We start from the raw sequence: 6,289 nt of genomic DNA, 5'->3' as shown, positions 1-6,289 counted from the left end.
GGGAAGGCAAGGCAAAGGCAAGGCCCAGTCAGAAGTCTCCAGGGGCGAGGGCGCTGACGTCGCGACGTGAGGGTTGCGTGACGGGCGGGGGAGGAGGAGATGCGGATGGGGATTGGCCGAGCCGGGAGGAGCAGGGGGTTGCGCTGAGGGGGCGCGGCGCGTGCGCGCTGAGGCCGGGCGCGCGGGGGTGGGGCGGCGCGTGTCCGCCGCGTGCGCCCGGCGGCCGTTACCCGGCGCGAGCGTGGGGCCTCTCCCGCTTCCGCCCGCTCCTGAGGGGAGCCCTGTGTTGTGGGGCTGGCGGGTGGGCCGTGACCCGCCGGGCCGGGGCTCCTCGGGAGACCCATCGGCTGCTTCCCGCCTCGGGGGCCCGCCCTGCTCTTCAAGGCCCGCCGCGGAGCCATGGAGGGACGGGAGCGGCAGCCCAAGGTGGGAGGCTGTCCCCACAGAGCGCTGCGACGGCCCTTACCGAGGAGGCTGAGGGGGGCCGTTGGAGAGGACCCCGCCTTGGGCCGGTCCTACCGGCTGAGGGAGCCTCTCAGCCCGCCCAGAGGCCCCCTGGCCCAATTTGTGCCCGACTCCCCCACGCGTGAGGTGGAGCGGCCTTCTCTCTTGGCCTGGACTGAGATGACTAAGACTTGGCCTCCCCGCACCCTAGCAAAGGGCCCTGCACATACTCTGTCATTGGGAAGGATGGAAGGAAGTCATTTAGCTTTCATCTTGGAAATTGTGTGGCTAAGTGAGTAAGACTTGAAACACCACTCTGTCTAGGATGTCCGGGTGTGTTGGCATCAACTTCCCAGCTGCTTTCCTGACTCATAGTGATGTCGAGGGAATATCTTCTGGGAACGTGAACTTCACAGTGGGTGTCTGCAGATTGCTGCCACTGGCTTTGGATACTGTAGTGGCCTTTAGCTCTGGGAAAAAAAGCATGGGTGTTTATAAACTTCACCATGGCTTTAAGTGCATTGTCAAAAGTTTTGAGGCAGGACATCTTGAAAAATAGCCTCAGACCGTCATGAGTCATAAACAATTACATGAAACATTGATTCCAATTACTTTGTTGGTTAGCTGTCAAAAGGAGCCTTTCCTACTGCTAAAGTGTGAGCCCAAAAGAGGATTACCCATCAGATAAGCATAGGTAATATAATAATATAAAAATAAGCACGTTTGTATTCTTGATTTATTTAGTATCATTTTATGCTTTGTGATTTTTATCTTGAAATCATTATATGTGTGAGTCTATATTAACATACAAAGGAAAAGTTTTTTCTGAACTTTGGAGAGTGTTTGACAGTCTATTAATTTGTGTCCATGAAAATACTGTTACTTAGTGTTTTCCATCCATAATCTTCATCCTGCTTGAAAGCAACGGGAGGTACCGTTGTCATTGCAGAAAGAGGTCAAATACTGTCTGTCTTTGTGAAGCGTTTTGTGGCTGTAACCGAATCACTGCAGTCAGGTGTTCTGGGTTGGGGAGATTTGTAACAATCCTCTTTTATGATTGTCACGCTGCATTCTCCCAATATTTCTCTACCACCATTGACATTCTGTGCGCTTACAGGATTTGATCCGGCACAGAGCAGGCCCTGAGAAATAAAAATTTGCAAACGTAACAGTTCATCTGGTAACACGGGGAATGCCGCGTGATCAATGACACTTTCCATTTTGTGATAGGAATAATTGCTGAAGCGGAGAGCAAATTCGGTAGCTCAGTCTCATTTTCGGTGCCTCCTTGGTGCACCTGGGCTCCCCTCCTACTCCCTTCAGCTGACAGGAGGTCGCCGGGAAGATGTGGCACAGAACAGCTCAGTGTGGAAGAGCGTTTGACCTTCCTTTTGTCGAAGTGCTGCCTTCCCTCGCGTTTATACTCCCGTTGCTGCTCAGGAAGCTGACGTACCTCCGCACTGCACCGTGCTGCGACTCGCAGGCTCAGCGCTGATAATAACATGCAGCTTTTGTGGTAGATAAGCTAATAATGGCCACTAAGTACAGTGCTGTGTCTGATCCTAAGCTACACTTTTGCTGAATTTCAGCAGCTGCTAAAATATTTTCATCGTGTTATTATGGGCAGAAGTATTGGGCGGAAGAATGCGAACCTGACGCCTTTTTGCTGCATTTAGCGTCTGCGTCACTTCTCCCTTCTCCCAAACACAGTGCTGCAAGGCTGGAGCGACCAGCTCTGGATTAGAAACTTAATACCTGTCAGAAGCAAAGTACCAAGAAACATTTCAGCTGTTAAATCTGGAACGGACTCAGTGGAAACCATGGAAAATAGCAGCAACATTTTAGGCCTCTGAAGTCTTAGATCCAGATTTAAAGACATGTCTCAGTTGGCACTTTAAAGGAAGCATTAGTTATGCAGTTATGCTTGGATTTGCCTCCCACCTCTCTTTTTATTTTTATGTAAAATTGTGAAAATGTGCTGATGCACAGCATTTGTAGTTCTCTGTGAATGCATTGCATTAGCTTTTATGGTTAAGATTGCTGTGTAAAACGTTAGATGCAGAAAGATGTTGCTGTGTAAAATGGTTAGATGCAGAAAAAAAGGTCAGCATTTCTGTTTTTTCTTTTCCCCTCACAAATTCAGCGATCCTCAAGACTTAGGCAGAGGACGTTTGGCTGAAGAACGGCTCGCAGGCATGGACTGGCAGAAGTAATGTTTGTAACGCGAGGAATCTATCCAGAATGCCACACTGCCATGAGGGGAGCATGAGCTCAGCAAGCAGCTTTCTCCTGCACTGTATATCACCGACCTGTGGGACCAACCTTTGGCAAGACGCAGTGCTCTGAATGCCTCTGCTCAGGTAAAGATTTACCTGTATGTCTCTTTCTTCCCCCACAGTAGCAGCGTGGGCTGCAGCATGCCTGTCCTGGCATACGGTGGCACCTGTTCACTCCTTGTCTCCATCCTGTAGGTATGGTGAGCCTTGCCGTGATGACCTGTGCTTCTTGGTGTATTTTATAAAGACTGAGGAATGAAGCGCTACTGCATTTGGAGGAAATGACGCAGCAGCCACTATTCATGTGGGGAAACCGAAAAAAGGAAAGCTGAAGAGAGTTGTGGGTGATACAAGAGGTAGGAGCAGACTTCCATTTCCAGTCACTCAGTGTTGTGTCTTATCCTTATTTCTTCATACCTAATTATCTCTGTTCTGTAACATGAAAGTGATAGCATGCAAAGTACTTTGGCATTTGCAGAGCAGAAGCAGAAGAACTCTTCATTTGGTGACTCTTAGGGAACTGATTTGGTAACTGCTTAAGGAAATTAGAGGAGGTGGCCTTCGGTGCAAAACAGTTTGCAGAAGGGTTCTGGTGGAGTCCTTGCCACAGCATTGGCCATGGTTCTCTTTAGGAGCTTAACCTTCGTATCAGCTTTGGGGTGCTAAGAGCTTGCTATAATTTCTGACTTCTATCAGAAGGGAGAAGTGTTATCATGCCCATTTCTCCACCAGTAATTGCCATCTGAAAGCAGGCAGTGGTGGCAGCAGTGCACAGTATTTGTGGAAGTCTTGAATTTTACGCAATGCTAGCTTGAAGTCACCTTAAAAATAATCTTTTAACTGTAGAATCAGTATAGTAATGCTTATGCTAAAATGTAAACAGTAGGATTTTAGGCAAGAGTACCAGTTCCTAGGTGGTGTGGTGTGTTGCTACTCTGTGTGAAATCTGAACTGAAGTGTGGGCTAGCGTAGGGCTGGCACCCTCTGCCTCCCCTGAGGATGCAGCAGTGTGTGTTCAAGCTGTGGCCCAGGAGAAGCTGTGCCTGCAGAGAATGAGGAGGAGGTTAAAGTCTGTATATGGTTTGACAGTACAGCTAATCTGACCTGGTGACTAGCTATTGCCAGGGGGGCTGGCCGTGGTTTACAGTCCTGAATAGTCTCCCTCCGTCTCCCATCCCTGTGCTGCTGCTGGTACATGTTTTGACACTGCAGTGGCCTGATTCAGGGACCTGAGTGGCAGGAAAGTTTCCCTGTGTTTTACAGGGATAATTTTCTGCTAATTTTGCTTCCTGAACTTGTCTCCTGAGATACCAGACAGGTGTTGGTGCTAACATAAGACAGGGTGATGGGAATGCATAGTAAGTGAGGGGGAGTAGAAATGTCCTTTTATGCAGCAGCTGGCTGTTAGGTTGTGTTATCTGTACCCTCTGACTGCATCCTGAGTCTTCATAACAGCAAATGCCACAAATCCTTGCAAGGGAATATAGGTGTGATAGATACTGCAGTAGGAGATAATAAAATCTGTTTTCTGGTTTTGGTTTTCCTATTAAAACCAGTTGGCAACACATTTGTGTGTATTTAATATAGCAACCGGTTGACTAGAGGATAAAGATAAATCAGTTTATGAACCTTAGTGCTCACAAATAGTTGTGAAAACCTTTAGTCTGTCATGTTCTCAATTTCCATCTCTCATAGTGAAGACTGTTCATGCTTAGATAGCATTCAGGCTGCCAAGGCGTGCTGGAGGGGCTGAGTAGCTAGCAACAATCTGTGTAAAAGTAGAGAGAGATTTCTTCACATGACTGTTAGCACTTGGTAGGAAAGCACGTTGTTTTAGAAGGGCCAGATATGCTACATTTGACTTCTGATGAACTATTCACAAAAATAATATTTTCAATGGATTTTGGTCTTTGCTAGGGATAGAGCGAAAAGCTGCTGGAAATTGTTTGTGCTTAGATGCTTCCTCCTTTTCCAGCCACTTCCCCATACTGAAATACCTTGATGATTTTGCAAGAACCTATTTCCATTCCAATGCATAAACATCTCAGTAAGAATCTAATTATATTTTTATGAAATATGCTGGATTATTTGAACCTACGGTCCAAGTTTTGTTGGAACAAGAACTTGGAATGGCAGATAAGAAACTTTAAAAAAACCCATCCTTTCTCATCACAGTATGATTGTAGACTCATAATTACACCAGGGTTATCTCTGTCAGTGACATTTATAAAGAACAGTTTCACAGTGGGATAGCAAGCAGTGTCTTTTCAAACCTGAAGCATCACTAGAAAATAGCAGAAATCTGATGCTGGACTGTATATTTTTATGCTATAGGATTCACTTGATGATTTATAGAAGCTCCTGTCTATAATTAAACATCAGACAGAAAGATGTCTGTCCCTCTATTGGGGACCTGCTATGAAGAAATACAGGAATAATTTGTAAATTCCCTCTTCTTTCTGAAATCGTAGAGAAACAGCTCTCTCTTATGTGACAAGGGGGAGGGGGAGGTTACTTTTCACTCATGTCAAAAAGTAACCATTCCTAGACAGCACCCAGTTAACAACAGCCCAAGGGTCTGTGCTGTGGAATCTCTTGTACCACCATTTGTGTATGTTATCTCTTACCATTGCTATTCTTGATGGAGTCTCAGTTTATTAAGTTCTGCACTGATATGTAAGAAGGTATTCTCACTGCTGAGAAGCCTACATTCTGTAAGGAAAAAAGAGAGTATGGCATCACCTACATTTCTTTTTTGGTTGTTTTGGGGTAATCTCTTAATCCAGTAACTTTTAGATCAAAATCCTGCAGGTGGTACATGAAAAATGGCCTTTTTGCAGAGATTAAATGAGGAATTGTTTGTCAAGTAATTGGGAAGGATTTTCCATGTGTCTGGGAATATGCAAGGAAAGGCATGCCAACGTGTGCGTGCTGATTCCTGTTATTCACTGGTGGATCAAGTATAGTGGATTTGGAGTGTATTTGATTTTATCAGTTATTAAAAACCAAGTAGCTTTGTTAGCTAGTGTTTCAGTTAAAGATCAAAATATCGGCACACTGCATCTTGTATATGCTAGATGCTGCTATTTTCTCCAATATATGCCATTTCTCAGTAGTCCTTGGGTCCACTTAATGAGCTGCGTTGTCACCCTGTGTAAGGTCCTGATCCAATAAACATGTGTACAGTTATCTTCATTCCTCTGCAGGGGCTTGTGAAGGAAAGCTGCTACCTACCTAAGATTTTGTGTGATAGGAGTCAAGGTTCATGATGTTTCTCTGACAATGGGGGATCCATACTGCAAATGCAATACACTGAGCATATCAATATTTAAAGTACAAAAGAAAGTCAGAGGTGAAAGATGGCAAATCTTTTTCTTCAGCATGCTATCAAAATAAGAGAAACTATTACTGTCACCCCCATGTTGAAGCTATCTGGGTGCCTGTTCAAAAGAAGTTTGGCCAACCTGCCTAAAGGGATGTTGATATTAAGACAAGAAAGAGCCAAGCATATAAAAAATAAATACCGAAATCTATCGTTATATCAAAGAGTATCCCGTTTGCACAAAGTG

General features: G+C 45.5%; 1 long non-coding RNA gene across 2 annotated transcripts in view; it reads left to right on the top strand.

Moving 5' to 3' along the window:
* Positions 1-2,593: 2,593 nt before the first annotated feature.
* The window catches only part of LOC106896747, a 72,946-nt gene continuing 69,250 nt past the window's right edge, over positions 2,594-6,289 (top strand). For both annotated transcript variants that reach the window (XR_001413673.1, XR_001413672.1), the window contains exons 1-2: positions 2,594-2,804; positions 2,916-3,076. This is a non-coding gene — a long non-coding RNA (uncharacterized LOC106896747). The remainder of the gene's footprint in view (positions 2,805-2,915; positions 3,077-6,289) is intronic.

The sequence above is a fragment of the Calidris pugnax genome, unplaced genomic scaffold, assembly GCF_001431845.1.
Source record: "Calidris pugnax isolate Ruff unplaced genomic scaffold, ASM143184v1 scaffold351, whole genome shotgun sequence".
Classification (NCBI taxonomy): domain Eukaryota; kingdom Metazoa; phylum Chordata; class Aves; order Charadriiformes; family Scolopacidae; genus Calidris; species Calidris pugnax.
The sequence above is the reverse complement of the archived record's forward strand: the minus strand, read 5'-3'. Positions and strand labels throughout refer to the sequence as shown.